This window comes from Myotis yumanensis, unplaced genomic scaffold (genome assembly GCF_028538775.1).
Source record: "Myotis yumanensis isolate MYYU_CA2020_CCGP unplaced genomic scaffold, mMyoYum1.0.hap1 SCAF_5, whole genome shotgun sequence".
NCBI classification, from domain to species: Eukaryota; Metazoa; Chordata; class Mammalia; order Chiroptera; family Vespertilionidae; genus Myotis; species Myotis yumanensis.
In genome coordinates, this window is record NW_027223756.1 from 71,121,661 (window position 1) to 71,137,866 (window position 16,206).

The 16,206-nt window shown below is 35.7% G+C and overlaps 1 pseudogene; it reads left to right on the forward strand.

The window, feature by feature from the left end:
• Positions 1-8,310: 8,310 nt before the first annotated feature.
• LOC139011395 (FACT complex subunit SSRP1 pseudogene) overlaps positions 8,311-16,206 on the forward strand; it is a 50,882-nt pseudogene continuing 42,986 nt past the window's right edge.

Consider the following 16,206-nt stretch of genomic DNA (forward strand, 5'->3'; position numbering starts at 1 on the left):
TATGAAGCGAATAAATTGCCCTGGGTAACATTTATCTGTAGGTCCCTGAGTATCTCAGCATTAGTAATTTTAGAGAAATAATTTTAATAGAGATTAGAAATTGATTGAGGAAACAGAATAGAAGACTGTAGGGAGCACTAAGGAGAAGCTCCCCAACTTCCTGTTTGTGGTGGGGTTACTCTCTTATTGTCAAGCTCTGTAGTTATGCTTTCTGTAAGTCACTCTAAAGTCCAAACATAAATTACAATATTAGAGAAGTAAAAGTTAAAATTTATGCATGAATAATTAATGAAAAGTGAGATAAGAATAAAATAGGGTAACATTACATGATTTAACATTGTTTAAAGGAGTCAATATTAAACTTAAGAGGATTTAACTGCAATGCAAAAAAAATAATAAAAATCTTTTAACATTTTTTAAAAGATTAATAGGATAAAAATTATTTCCATCAATACCTCAGCATGAAATTAATGGCATTTTTAAAGGGTTTCCCTGAAAGAATTTACAGAGCAGTGAGGAGAGTTAAGAGAACCAAAAAGGACTAGTGAAAAATGGGAACCCATGACTACTTCTAGGCTTGAAAAGGGAAAAGTGTTTTCCAGATGGGTGCTGTCCAAACCAGTGATGGCCACCCGGCCAAGGGGAGGGGACCTCTCTCCCTGACCTCTTTCCTCCCACCCCCCAATTTTCTTCTGGTGCCTCTCCGGCCACAAAACGGGGCAGAGAGAGAGATCAAAGAATAAATCTGGAAAGACAGAGAAAAACCAACCTGGAGGAAAAGGAATGTAATGGTAGAAAATGATAACAAAACAAAGAAAACATGAAGACAAATGGAGAAAATGTTAATAAATTTAAAACATTAAAGCTCATTAAATAAAAAACTAAAAAAGTGTAGTCTTTGTGGGATGATAGACCAAAAACAAGAATTAGGGCTAGAAACCTGAGCCAAAATATAGAACACTAATCAAGTAAGATTCCAAGCAAAATAATTTATTTTAGAAAATGAAATCAAGAAAGGAAATTCTAATGTTAGAAAGACATGATAAAATTAGAATGCAACAATGAAAATAAAATCAACATAAGCTGAGGCAATAACATACACAAAAAAGTAACCTAATAATGTACATTAGTAGAATTACTTTCATTATTTCTATTTTATACTTTATATATTTTCAGATTTTTAAAATAATAAGTATGCCTTATTTTTATCATCAAAAAGGAAACAAGTATTTGAAAATAAGAAACACATACAAACACAGCTCAGTTAGCCTGCTGATATTCAGTGATACATCAATTAAAAGACTTAATGACAGATGAGAAAACTGTTCATAATTAAGTAATTTGCCTAAAACCAAATAGTTAGTGAGGACATAAAAGTTTTTCTACTGTGTTGTATCTACTCTCTCTCTCTGCTACATTTTAAACTCAGTCTCAAGTACTAGTAGGAAGAGGCGAGCATCTCTCTGTCTCTCATTATATATGATTACAAATAATTTGGGGAAGCAGACACAGTACATTTGGTATCTAAACCCCTAATATAAATATTCCAACATTCAAAAACATACATGTTATTGTATTACTTTCCCAAAACAAGCAATTGTACAATATAAGCATAGAAAGAAAGGGTGGGTATGATAAAGCTCAAGCATGTGCTGCTTCATCACCAGTGTGGGCCGTACCTGCAGCAATGATTCCCAGTCCGACAGGGGCCCCCACCTGCCACTGTCAGAGAAGTCGTATATTTCTCCCACCACTACCCTTGTCCACCAGGAGACATGTTGGAAATTGCAGCATTTTTTTTTGTATTTTTCAACCCAAAACAATTTTTTTCAAACTTTACTTTCTATAGCTTATATTATCACTAGAGGCCCGGTGCACGAAATTTGTGCATGGGTAGGGTCCCTAGGCCTGGCCAGCGATCATGGCCGATTGGGGCCTTCTGGCTGCCGGCCGGGGCCTTCCTTTGTTCCATGCCACCCCCTGTTGGTCAGCACATGTCATAGAGAGCAATTGAACTCCTGGTCTCCCGGTCGAACTCCCAAGGGGACACTTTGCATAGCCTTTTATATATAGATAGATAACAAGAGTTTTTTCTTCCTTCTAATATAGTAAACATTAATTCAATATTTTCAAAAACTGCACCAGTCCCACTGCTCCCAAGGTACAGAAAATTCTCTTACAAGTGTGTCCTCTCTTCTGAGCCTTTGCCTAGAGAATCCCAGCTCCCATGGCCAAGCTGAGAATGAAGGTCCTAGAAAATAGCCTAAAGACCCTATAAATCTCAAAACTGTCTCTCTTTAGGAGATGGAAGAATGCTCTTCTTGGTCCTTACATTTTCTCTTTTGTATAATATGGTCATGTAGTCCCCAAGTGTGTATTCTTGTTACGTGTTCTGGATTTTTAAGGATTAAATCACCAAGTGGAAACTCTTGGCCTGGTCATTACACCTTTGCTTAGGTAAATCCATGTCAGGAAAACTACTCCCTAGTTAGGGTGGACATCCCAGGCAGAAAAGGAAAGCACTGAACACACGGGACTTCCCTGTCCTTGTCATCTCCCCAGAGCACCCAGAAGATTCCACAGTCAGTGGCTATTTTGTGTGGAAGTAAAGGCTATTCCACTGCCCTGTACTTCTGCTCCTGACATTTTACAGTAAGAGAAAGTCCAGACATTAAATAGAAATATAGGGGAAGCTGAAAACTGAATATAAATAAATAAAGTAAGCCTTGAATAATGGGAGTTGTTGATGTTCCTATAATTGGTCCTTGCAACTTTATGGAACAGATGGGAGTCCTAAAAGATCTTAAGAAAAGATAACTGGAGGTTGGCATATATTATATAACTGTCATATTTTGAACTGAAGGGGAGTTCTGGGGGGAAATAACTAAATTAGGAACATGTAAAACAAATGTGTTTATTGTTATCTATTATTTATGGCCCTCTGGATAGCTGGTAGTTCATTTGACCATACTCTGCCTAAGCCAATTTAAATTAATCTAGCTGGTAAATTGAATAATACTGTATCAACTGCTTTGTTGCAATCAAGATATATTGCATATACTCAACTCTCTTAATCTAGTAACCATATTTTCCAACGTTGATGGATAATTGCCTTTAAGTGCATCCCTGCCCTCTCTGCTTTTAGGTCTGGTTGATAGGATCATTACTGGAAGTGGTATGTTCCCAGAACCATTTTGAGAATGCAATTTGGCTTAACTCTGCCATCAGTAATATCAATATAATCTGAGGGTTCTAAAGGCTATTAGCTTTCTCTAATGGTCTTTGACTCCTTTAAATAATGACCAGAAAGGGTTCAACAGACAAGAGGAAACAAACTTCAACTTTCAACTCCCTAATCTTTTCTCCACTTTAGTTTGAACGTTCACAGTAATTCATGAACATATACTCCTAAAGGAAAAGGGTGCCTCTGCAAAGTTTGTGTGCTACGTCAATGAATTCAAAGAATACAACTTAATCAATCCTACAATTTCCAAAAATAAATTTGTAACTGCAGTAAATGCTCCCCTTTATACTTTCCTTGGACATTTATGTCATGGCATAATAGGAAGCTATGAAGAAACAGTTTGGTAAAAGTCTTGCCTTGTAGATTTGTATTAACTAACTAAAAATATTTTAATAATGCATGAAATTCCAAGTCTCTTTCAGCAATATGATAGGCTGGAATTATGAGCTGTTTGCACTTCCTGTTTCTTTTAAAACAATTGTTAGATATTATGATTGGCTTTAAAATCTCAGCTTGCATATGCCTCTATTCTGCCCAAGAAACCTCTTTTTTATCGCTTTTGCTTGTTCCTGTAATGTTCAATGTTATCATTTTGTGAACTTAGTTTAGACATCTTCACTTTTTAGCATAAAGTTTCTGAAAACTCAGCTGATCATAATTATTGATAACTATAATGACAGACTTGAAGATGATCGTGCTTCTACCACAGGATGTGTACTGGAAGGGTTTTCCAGGTGTGGTTAAGCTAACTGTGGGTCTACCTATGTTTACTGCTCCTCCTTGTGATCAGTAAACCCGAATGTCAGTGTAGCATTTAATCCTGGCAATGTCATTCTAGATAATAGAGAAAGGGCTGCCTGTTTTATATCATAGAAAAATGATAATTCATAATTCACATAATTCTAAGTGTAGTTCTTTTCAGCTGAAGAATAAAGAAGATCCACAAAACCTTGGGGGTAAAAATTATGGAGATGGAGATAATCTCTAAAATGATCATACCTCTAATACCAAGGGAACCTCTGTGCCAAAAGAAAACATATAAACAAATAAACAAACAAAAATATCTTTCTCTTTGTTATATCATCAAATGAGACTGTTAATATATGAGTACATTGTTTTTATCTTCAGTTGACATGAATATATACATCTAGTATATACATATGTAATAGAAATGTATATGTGTGTGTATATATATTATATATGTAACATATATAATATATAATATATATAATATATACACACACACATATGTGAGTGTGTGTGTGTGTGTGTGTGTGTGTGTTTGGACCAAAATAAAAATGAGATCATATATGGGAAAGTACTCCATGCTTTACAATACATTTAAAGTATAAGATTTATCATGTATAGACTTATAGGCCTAAGAAGCAAGATGCTCCTCCAATTGGAAGTACATTATCTGATTCTTAACTGAAATTTCCAGGTAATCATTGGATTGTCATATAGTTTCCCAGCCCAAATCCTTCCAAAAATGAAAAACTTAAATTATAAAATATTTACTAGAAGAACCAAGATGACTGTCTCAAATCTCTGGCTTCAGATACATGTGTTAGGCAATATTTCAAAAGGCATAAATAGGTATATGTTCTACATGAAAATCTACCTGAGTTATTCTCATAGATAACTAATTATCTATCTTTATACATATATATGTATATGTACTTGCACACATACATGTGTATCCATACACACACATATATAATGAGGTTTTTTTAATCAAATTAGGTAGTTTTTATATCTTGTCCCAAAAGCCATTGTTGCTTTAAGAAACAAAGATGTTTTGCATTAATTTCAACTAGTATTTTAACTCACAATCATACACTTTAAACATATAAATTACAAATAAATTCGACTATATGCTCTTTGAAGGGAAGGATTATGCCTTTCGTTTCTTGCATAATTTTGACACAGATCTTAGGATACTGCTAAATCCAAAGCGGATATTTGATAAATGTTCACATTGAATGGTTGGCTGAAGAATGTTTCAAATATATTCAAAAATAAAATTATATGTTTGACTTGGAGGTGTTCAGTCACTAATGATAATGAGAAATATATGCTTGCAGCACACAGAACAGCAGTCCAGAAAGAGCTTAATAAAATGTTAAGTCAAGCCATAAACTAGCAAAAACCATCCAACCATATAGCCTCAACAAACTGGAATGATGGAGAATTACCTTCTCTTTTCCCAAGAAAGGCTTAGGGTATAAAGTGAGACCTGTTAATCCAGGTCATCTTGGTTTTATTTCAAACACAGTGTGTAGGAATATTTAATCTTCTCCACTACTGCCAGGCTGTGACTAGTGTAAGATAATGACAAATCAATTACACCAGAGTCTAAAGTAACAAGACACTTTTGTCAAGTAGGTCTTATTAGTTTGGAATGTTCCAAATATTGAGCCATGATATTAACCCAGTAAATGCTCTAAGCAGACGCCAGTCAGCAGATTTTTATAAAGTGACTCTCATGTAACTAGCATTTTGATAAGGACTTCTGAGGAGTTTCTATCCCTGGTGATTCACTCTTGTTGGGGAGACAGGTTTAAAAGGGGAGCAGGTCTTGGGAAATGAGCAGGATTTGGGTAGAAGGACGAAGGCAGGGACTTGAGATAGGTGTATGACTCGTACAAATGCATAAATATTGAATGCACGTATCTGAGAGTCACTACTACATAGTGATAAGAACAAGGATTCTGGAGTCAGATTTCCTGGGTCAACTCAAAGCCTGTCTCCGTGCCCCCTAAACTGGCTTCATCTTGATTTTCTCATCTGTAAAATGAGGGAAATAACAGTACCTCATTTTTCTCAATGAATTAATATAATATAAAGTATATAAGTTAATATATGTAAAGTTAATATATACTGTATAAAGCAATTAGAGTCGAGTCTGGGACAAGTGAGTGCAATACAAGTGCTTACTTAATCACTAACTGGGAAAGACATGAGAGGGTCAATATAGACATGGCCTAACTGGAGCAAGAATTTTGGGGAATAATAGGCATATAAGGCAGGTTATAGCATCTTATACTCTAGTAGGGGTCCGACTTGTGCGAAATTCGTGCAAGAGTAGGCCTTCCTTCCCCCGGCTGCCGGCACTGGCTTCCCTCTGGCATCCGGGACCCAGGCTTCCCTCGCAGCCCCGGCTTCATCCAGAAGGATGTCTAGTCTAATTAGCATATTACGCTTTTATTATTATAGATACTTGCACTTTAAATTAACGGCAAAGCCCTGAGTGCTTCCTGCCTCCCAGGTCACTGATCTTTCCGATATATCAAACTGTCTAACTGTGTCCCAGTTTTCTTATCTTTAAGTTGGGGAAAATATAAACCTTACAGGATTTTGGTTAGGTAAAACCTTACAGGATTTACACCATTTTGGTGCTTGAATGGTACCTGGCACATTGGTACCATGTAGTTAATGTTAAGAAAACAAATGTTATTGATTTAGAATAATTATATAGATTACCTCTTACTGAATAAGCACCTCTCAAAATTAGTTCATGATTCTGCAAATCGACAATATGGGCTGGTCCAGCAAAGCTGATTTAATTCGGGTTTACCCCCGGATCTGCGATCGGGTGGTGTATTGAGTGAGCAGGGCTGGGAGGCTTGTGAATGTCCTCCACTGGGGATACCTGTGACTGAACCTCTCTTCATGCCATCTCTCATCATGCGGCCAACTAGCTCAGCCTTGTTCACAAGATAGAGTATTACAAGCAAATCTCAAATCTCTGTAGCTTATAATTTGCAATTACCTCACTGGCCAAAACCAGTCACATGGCCATGCCCAGAGTCAGTGAGGGGGCAACTGCCCAAGGACATGAGTACAGGAAGACGGGAACAAATTTGGGGTCTTTATTGCAGCACTCCACAAGTACATAAGTCCAAGTATATTAAATTCAAGAAACAAGCCTTCTAGTTAAAGGTGATGGCTGAACTAAATATATGTATCTCCCTCCTCCTCCAGAAAACCCATTAAAAATGATGATAATAAATAAATAAATAAATAGATAAATAGATAAACAAACCTAAAGGATAAAGAGATGGTGGGAAAAAATATTGAAGAAAACATTTCAACAATGTTTTTGTTAACTGATTTAGCAAAGCAGAAGATGTTCACCAAAATACTTACCAATGAGTAGTGGTGTAATTAATCATTCAACCCCTGCCCCTTCACTTCTTCTTCCCTATCATGCTCTAGACTTGGAGGTTTCAAGGACTGGGAAGGGTGAGGGGTGAAAGGAAGGACTGAAAATTGGGATATTGGTTTGAAACCTACATAGAAAGCAGATGGCCTAGCCGGTTTGGTTCAGTGGATAGAGCGTCGACCTGTGGCCCAAAGGGTCCTGGGCTCGATTCCAGTCAAGGGCACATGCTCTTTGCAGGCTCCTCCCTGGCCAGGGCCCTGGTCAGAGCGCATGCAGGAGGCAACCAATCGGTGTGTTTCTCTTACATCGATGTTTCTCTCTGTCTTTCCCTCTCCTCTCTTCCACTCTCTCTAAAAGATCAATGGAAAAATATCCTCGGATGAGGATTAACAATGACAAAAAAAAAGCAGTTAGACCGCAGTCCTTGTCCTTGTCTGCATGTAGACATGAACTAACTGTTTTACAGGAAAGAGGAAATACTTTGTCTGGAAAAGCTAAGAGGGAGATGTTTAGAATTTGGAAACAAGTAGGATGGGTTGAAAGTAAATGCTAGGATTAGAAGATAGTCTCTTTATCTAATGAAAAGTGGTACTCCCCAATCTCCTGCCTCACTGTTAAACTAGGGACAACCAAACATTCCTCACCCAGGAAGGAGATAAACGGTCTCTTCTTTGAAGAGGCAGCTTGGTCCCAGAAGGAAGACATATTGTCATTGAACAGGGCAGGAGTTCTTTATTCTTTAGCCAAGCACACAGAATTCCTAATCAGTTCTTCACTGATGAATTTCAAGCACTAGAATGATGCCTAGAACATAGTAGGCATTCAATAAATATTTATTGAATATGGAATAAATGAGCTTTAAGTATTTCATTTTTAGATATAGGCTGGCCAGGAGTACCACATGTTTGAGGAAAGTCTCCAACATAAAAAAGAAAGACCTAAAGAAATAAGCAAAAACCAAACAGATCGAGAGAAACCTAAAGAAAAGATATATAATGAAGGTATACATAATAAAAGCATACATAATTAAAAATCCTCAGAGAGATAACAGATCAACAACCCATATTATTAGATCTGAATTACATATATATGTATATATATATGTGTGTGTGTGTGTGTGTGTGTTTGCGTGTGTGTGTGTGTGTGTGTATAAATCAACAGAAATTTAAAAGATAAAGAAAAATCACCTCAAAAGTAGAACAAAAGACAAAGAGAAGAAATAGAAGATGAGAAACTAAGCGGCTCAAACTAACAGTCCTACATGCAACAAAAGTACTGGAAGAGAAAATAGAAAATCAAAGACGATTACAAGAATATTTTCCAAAACTGGAGAAAACCAGCATGTGAGTTGAAAGATGTTAACTAGTGTTATATGTTACTGTCTCACCCTTGGCCCTCCTAGAGGGTGGCTAGCACAGGCCCATTGTTCCTCAGGAAAAACAGGGACAAGAAAAAAAAAGTAATAAAAGTGAGAAAATACCTTCATTTAGCATTATTTTCTAATCTCCACGTCCATTTACTGCAAATAATGCAGTGCCTATATGAATAGCCCTGAGGAGCCCAGAGAAATCAAGAATGAGAAATAAATTTGGTCTCCAGAGGCCTTACAAATTTATCTCGCTAACTCGAGGCAATATCGCTTTGAGAATTGTAAGACTCCCTTCAAAATTCAAATGACCCCAACATATGTTTTACCTTGACTATCTACTACCAGCTAACACCTGTGGAAGTGGACACAGAATAGCATTTCTACAGCGTAAGTCAGTAGAATGAAAAAGGGTATCAAGAAGGAAAGTGGATGAAAACCAAAAATAATCTTGTTACTTCCCTATTTTTCAAAGTGCCTGCAGTCAATAATGGTGCGTTCTTCACTCATGGGAAGGCAAGTATATTTCACCATGGCCTTTTTGTTAAACTAAATAAATTAAACCTCCCTCATTGCTATCATCCTTTCACTCATGAAGAAGAGCAAAGAGTTCACCTATCTTTCATAATCCTACTATATACCAATGACTAATACATGTTTTTAACTAGTTAAAATAATTATTTTTCCATTCTGTAACTTTATAATTTTGTCTCCCTGCACACTTCCTATACATCATTCAGTAAAATCTTTGCTGAATAACTAAAATGCCCAAGGCACCCATTTCAGCAACATGTAACTAGAAACAAATATTTTAAAACAATAACAACCAGCATGTCTATCTCCTTGAAGAGAGAAGGCAACATTCCAGCAGGGGAAATGTGACCTGGAAAACACTTATCAGTATAATTTGACAGAAATGGTGGGAATTATTATAAGGCATCCAATGAGATGGGCGACAGGTGAGCTGGCAGTAAGGATTGGACATTTTAAATTTATATAGTGTGGTAATTAAATATTTAGTCCATGGTGTCAGAAAGAGCTGGCTCCTGATTCTGCTCCTTATTAGCTGTGTGACCTTGGGGTACTTACTTAACCCACATAAGCTCCAAGTACCTCATTCTTAAAATAGGTATCAGAATGTGACCTAATTTGTTCAATAATATTTGAGTGTCTACCATAGGCCAAGCTCTAGGGATGCAGTTATGCACAAGCTCTAGTGTTTAGTACAGTTTTTTTTTTTTCAAAAAGCAAGTAGTCACGTTGTAGAAAATATTCCGAAAGGGAGATAGAAGAGTGCAACAAACAAAACTAAACCTAAAAGAAAATCTTTCTGAGGGATTGGTCTTTTCATGGAAACCAAAGTGCCGTGTCGCATGTAGCCTACTTAACATGGGTAAGAAGAGCGGGAAGGCCTGTAGTTAGGGGTGGCCAGTGTCATCACAAAAGGAACAGAAGTCTGGAGGAGCCAGGGCAGAAGAGGAGGCCCAGCATTTTGACAGACAGTGGATTTCAGAGGACTGGTAAGCCACAATAAGGATTTTAGTCTTGAACCTAAGCATGATTAGAATCTATTGAAGGGTTTAAGTAGACCTCATTTAAAGAAGTGTTGTCCTGGCCAGTGTGGCTCAGTAGGTTGAGCAGTGTCCCATGGATCCAGAGGTTGCCAGTTGGATTCTCGGTCAAGGCACATGCCTGGGGTTGTGGCTCAATCCCCAGTAGGGGGCCTGCAGGAGGCAGCTGATGGATTGATCAATGTGATATTTCTCTCTTTCTCTCTCCCTCTCCCTTCCTCTCTCTCTTTCTAAAATCAATAATTAAAAAAAAAGAAGTGTTACAAGGATTATATGTGAAACTGCATGTAAAATGTCCCTTCCTTCTTTCCTTCCTTCCTTCTTTCCTTTTTCTCAAATCAAGAGCCCTCTCTAATTCAGGGGGAGGAGCACTAATTTATATCTCACCCATTACGTAAGAAGCTATGTGTTAAGAGACAAGTTATTGAGGACCCTGCTTCTGACTCCTTCTATGGATGTTTAACATGCCTCAGGCTGTGTTTCCCAGAAAGTGGCCCAGATGGCCCACCCCTAATTCAATTCTGACGGGAATAAATTTAAAACATTATTTTAAACAAACGTAATTTTAAGGCACATATAAAACACCCCCACTCCGCCCACCCTTGGAATAGTATTCATTCCTCTCTGATAAAAGGGAGAGCTTAGTGGAAAAGTTTTACAAGCCCTGATGGTAAAAGCTTTTGTTAAATGGCAATGCCATTCAAAGTAAAAACAGAGAGGAGGTTGAAAGAGGCCTTGAAGGCCATGGGGAGATTAAACTAAGCTTTGCAGGAGGGGTAAGATAGAAGAATGAAGAGAAAAGAAACGTGTTCCAAGCTGAGGACGTAGTGAAAGAAAATGCACAGCATCAGTTCACACGCAGTCAGTTGGAGGGAGAACAGAGGAGTGATCTGGATAGGACAGGGTTAGGGGTTGGGGTGGGGAAAGTATACAGTGAGATCCAGAGAGACAGGTAGAATGAGATTTCAGTGTGATGACTAATTCCAGAGTAAAAAAAAAAAGTATGATTTTAATTCAACAAACTTCTTCACTTTCTAAGGCACAAAATAAATTTGTACAAAATTGTAAGTATGAAAAAGTAGCCTCAGAGTTATAATAAAATCACGCAGTATAAATACATTTCCCTTTATATACACTGATGAAAAAACAGTTAATTGATAGAGATGAATGCTACTGCATGCTAAACTAGCTTCCATTCAACTGAATAGAAAAAAATGAATCTGGGGTCAGATCCCTTCAAATGAAAATGCATAATTATGAGCTCCTTCATAGGCCAGGAAGGGAGAGAATGCAATAAGTAATTAATACAGTCCATTGCACTGCACTGTGTAGTGCATTGATTCATGTCACATACAACATAAGTTGATCAACAATGCAGTAGATTGTTCATTTAAAGAGTAGTAAGTCAGCCTGAAAGAACCTCATATAATCATACAATTAAAAGAATGATACTAATAAAATTAGAACTTTAAATAAATCTATTAAAAGAAAACTATCAATGATCTATTAATAGAAAACTTGTTCAATAAGCTTAACAGAAATTACAATAACTACCCCAAAGGCCATGGAGTGTTAGAATGCCATATGCCCACTTTTACTCTGGCCTCGGAAATGCAAGAAAAGAGCTGTTCCATCATAGATCATTTATAACTGTGTTTGCTTATATACATTCTGATTTAGAGATCTTTCCCTATATTTGATAAATGTACTGAACTTTTGTAGGTGAAGCACGAGAAAGCATTTGTCTTATACCATTCTTAGTTCATGCATTTTTGAGAAAGCCAGTCAAAAGGAAGCCAACAGAGCTATTTTTAGGACATTGTCCGACATTTTTATGTCTTTTAATGAAAGAGATCCTTGGTTTTTGAGGAGGATGTGATAAATAGTAGGGAGTGTGGAGTTTAAAATAACATATATCTTGGCTAGAAATTCAATAATTTGGACACAATCCCCTTTGGTTAGATCTCTGAATTTTTCTCTGAGCACAGTATAGTCCATTTGGGAATCATTCACATATTTAAGCTGTATTTACATATCAGAATCATGTCTTGGTGAAAAAGGTGATAAAAAAAATGGGAATTTTCCAGAATGTGAAGAGGAAAGCTAATCAAATAAATATAAGTTTAAAAAAGTCAAGCTTTAAAAACATTCACTCATATTCATTTTGAGACAGGATACAAAATACTGAGACCATCCATCCTGATGAAAATTTCTAATTTCAAAAATAAAGAGCCCGCCAGTGTGGCTCAGTGGTTGAGCATCAACCCATGAACCAAGAGTTCACTGGTTCAATTCCTGGTCAGGGTACATGCCCAGGTTGTGGGCTTGATTCCCAGCAGGGCTCATGAAGGAGACAGCCAATCAATGATGTTTCTCTCATTGATGTTTCTATCTCTCTATCCCTCTCCCTTCCTCTCTCTCTCTAAAAATCCATTAAAACATTAAAAAAATAAAGAGAAAAAGTCTACAATGAGAGAGAGAAAGAGAGAGAGAGAGAGATTATGAAGCTACAAAGGAAAAGAATCTGACTGCATTAGATTTTTATGAGTCAGATTCTAGGAGACAATGGAGCAACTTATTCTGATATTCAGATTTCCAGGAAAAACAATTCAAATCTACAATTTTTAAATTACATATAGTACATATATAATTTTATTTTTGAAGAGGTATGCTCACATTGTTCAAAAATCAAAATATAAAAATATATAATCTACAAAAAGAAGACTCCTTCCTCTTTCCCCATCCTCTCCCTTACAAATGGCAATTTTATTCATTTTTGTGTATATTCTAATATTTCTTTATAAATATAGAAACAAATATGAATACATGTTTACTTCCAAGTTTCTTACACAAAAGATAGCTTACTCTAAATATTATTCTATTAGATCTTTTTATCACATAACAAAAAAGTGTTGGAGACCTCACCATTTTGGCACCCAAATCTTTGTCATGTCACACTTTTCGATAGCTTCCTACGACTGTGTGTGTATGTACAACAGAATTCATGTAACCAGTCCTTTATTGTTGAAGACTTGAGCAGTTTCCAAACTTGCAGTGTTATAAACAATACTACAATTAATATTATATATAGTAATATTGTATATATTATAGCTTCTTAAATGTCCATATGTGTCTATAGGATTATATCTTAGTAGTGAGATTACTAAGAAAGGTTAGATGAATTCCAGTAAAAAAATACCAAACTTCCTTCCTTCAGAGTTGTTCCATTTTTGAATCTGAAAAACAACATACAAGAGTGTTGGTTTTTCCCACAGTTTTGCTGGAAGAATTTGTCAGCCTTTTGGATTTTTGCCAATAAAAACGTAAAAAATGGTATCTCACTCTAGGTTAAACATGCATTTCTCATATTAGCATTGAGGTGTTGCTTCTTTTCCTACGTTTGAGGAGGCATTTTTGTATTTATCTGTGAACAATCTCAACTTTGTTAGTTTGGGGTTAGTCTGTTTTTTTCTCAATTTCTGAGAGCTATCTATATATTAGGGAATTAGCTTTTGTTGATTATATGAGCTACATCCCCACCTCCACCAACCATCAATAATTTTTCATTTATCTTTTGAGTTTGTGTATCGTGTATTTTTCATTCCATGCGGAAGCTCTTGATTTTTATCTAGTCAAAAATGTCATTCTTGCCTTTAATGACTACTGGATTTGCATTACAATCAAAAGGCCTTCCCAATTGCAAGGATATAGAATAATTCAGTGGTGTTTTCTTGTAGTATCTGTATGGTTTTATTTTCAAAAATTCAATCTTTGATCCATTTGGTATTTGTCCTGGTGCAAGATGTGCAACATTAATTTACTCCAGATGGCGAGCTAATTGTTCTAATAGCATTGTTCAAAAGTTCATGTTTTTTAATGAACAGAAACCATGGGTTAATTTTTACTTAATAACTTCAGATTGGACAAGGTTTTTCTAAACATAATACAAAACCCAATAGCCATGAAAATTAAGACTGGTACTTTCAAGCACATAAAAATAAGAAACTTCATCTTTACTCATTTTTTTTCTGATGATACCTTTATCATATATTAAATTCATGAATACATTTTTGTTTATTTATATGTCTGTTTTATGTGTCTGAGTACCAAAGTACCAAACTACATTCTCTTTTGAGGTTTATCATATACTTCATAACTCTTAGGACAAGTTTCCTTCATTGTTCTTTTTTCAGAGTGAGTTTAGCTGGCTATACATATTGTATTGTGTGTTCACCATCCAAATTCTCCTTCTATCATTACTTATCCTCACTTTATCACCTTCTACCTCTTCCTCTGGTAATCATATATTGTTTGTCTCTATGAGTTTGTAGTTGTTTTGGGGGGTTTTTTTGCTTAATACCATCACCTTTTTCACCCAGTCTCCCAAAACCTCTCCCCTCTAACAGCTGTCAGTCTGTTTTCTGTTTCTGTAAGTCTGTTTATTTTGTTCATTAGATACCCAGAAATCACAGACTGATTCCTTATTAGGGCAAATGCCTGGGTTGATCCCCAGTAGGAAGAGTACAGGAGGCAGCCAATCAATGATTCTCTCTCATCATTGATGTTTCTATTTCTCTCTCTCTCCCTCTCTCTCTTCCTCTCTGAAACCAATAAAAATATATTTAAAAAGTAAAATAAAATGGCATTAAATTAAAACAAACAAACAAACTTAGGAAAAATAGACACCATTGGTATTAAATCTTGCTATCTGAGACTATGATATGTTTTTCTATTAATTTAAGTTTAAGTTTCTATTAATTTCTGTATTTCAGGGCGGTCTAAAGTATTTTTCATACAAATGTTACACATTTCATGCTAAGTTTAGGCCTATGGCTTTATGCTTTATACTGATATTAAAAATGGAGTCTTCCATTGTATTTTTGAAATAGTTGTTTTATGTTTAAGTAAATTCTATTTATATATATTAATTTTATATTTTACCATATTACTGTATTATCTTACACTTGTAGCGTTCTGTTTTCTTCCTTAGTGTCTGAGGTTTTCCCACAAATAACATTATGTCAGCTGCAAATAGTAGTAGTTTTACCACTTCCTTTCCAATATTTTATACCTCAATTTCCTCTGTTGCCTAATCTATAGGTTAATCTCTTTCAGACAATGTTAAATTACAGTGGTGATAGTGGGCATTCATTCCTATCCTTGACTTTAGTGAAAATCCCTACAGTATCTCACCAGTAAGAATGGCACTGGCTTTTAGAGATAGATAGATAGATAGATAGATAGATAGATAGATATTCATATATCTACATATATAATAAAAGTAAGAAAGAAAGAATAATTAATTAAAATAATTCCTATATTGTTGAGTATGTAAAATAAAAATGAATGTTTATTTTGTTAAATGCCTTCTCTGAATCCAGGTAGATAATCATATAATCTATATGAACAGTTTGATAATACCCAAAGGGCAAATAGGCTCTTTCTGTACTATCTACTCAATTTTCTATAAACCTAAAACTGATGTTAAAAAAATAAAATCTATTCATTTAAAAATTAACTTGTATTATATTTAAAGAAAGGGTGATGTAAGTTTCAAGATACAGTGCCAACTGAGAAAGATTGAGAAGACAAGAAGAAGACATTTTGAAATAGAAAGAAGACTTGTTGGCCATGGCCTTAGAAATTCTCCATTGATACACAAAGTTTCAGTAAAAACACATTTCCTTCTATATCAATTTAGTATCATTTGGAAGTTTTTAATTTTATGATTTATCTTACACAAAGGTACAAAAACCTAACTAGGATTACAGAATATAATTGAATATTATAACCCCAACAACTATAATGTAACAACAAAAACTGCAAAGTAGAGGGGGGAAGGATAAGGGGAGAGTGAGTG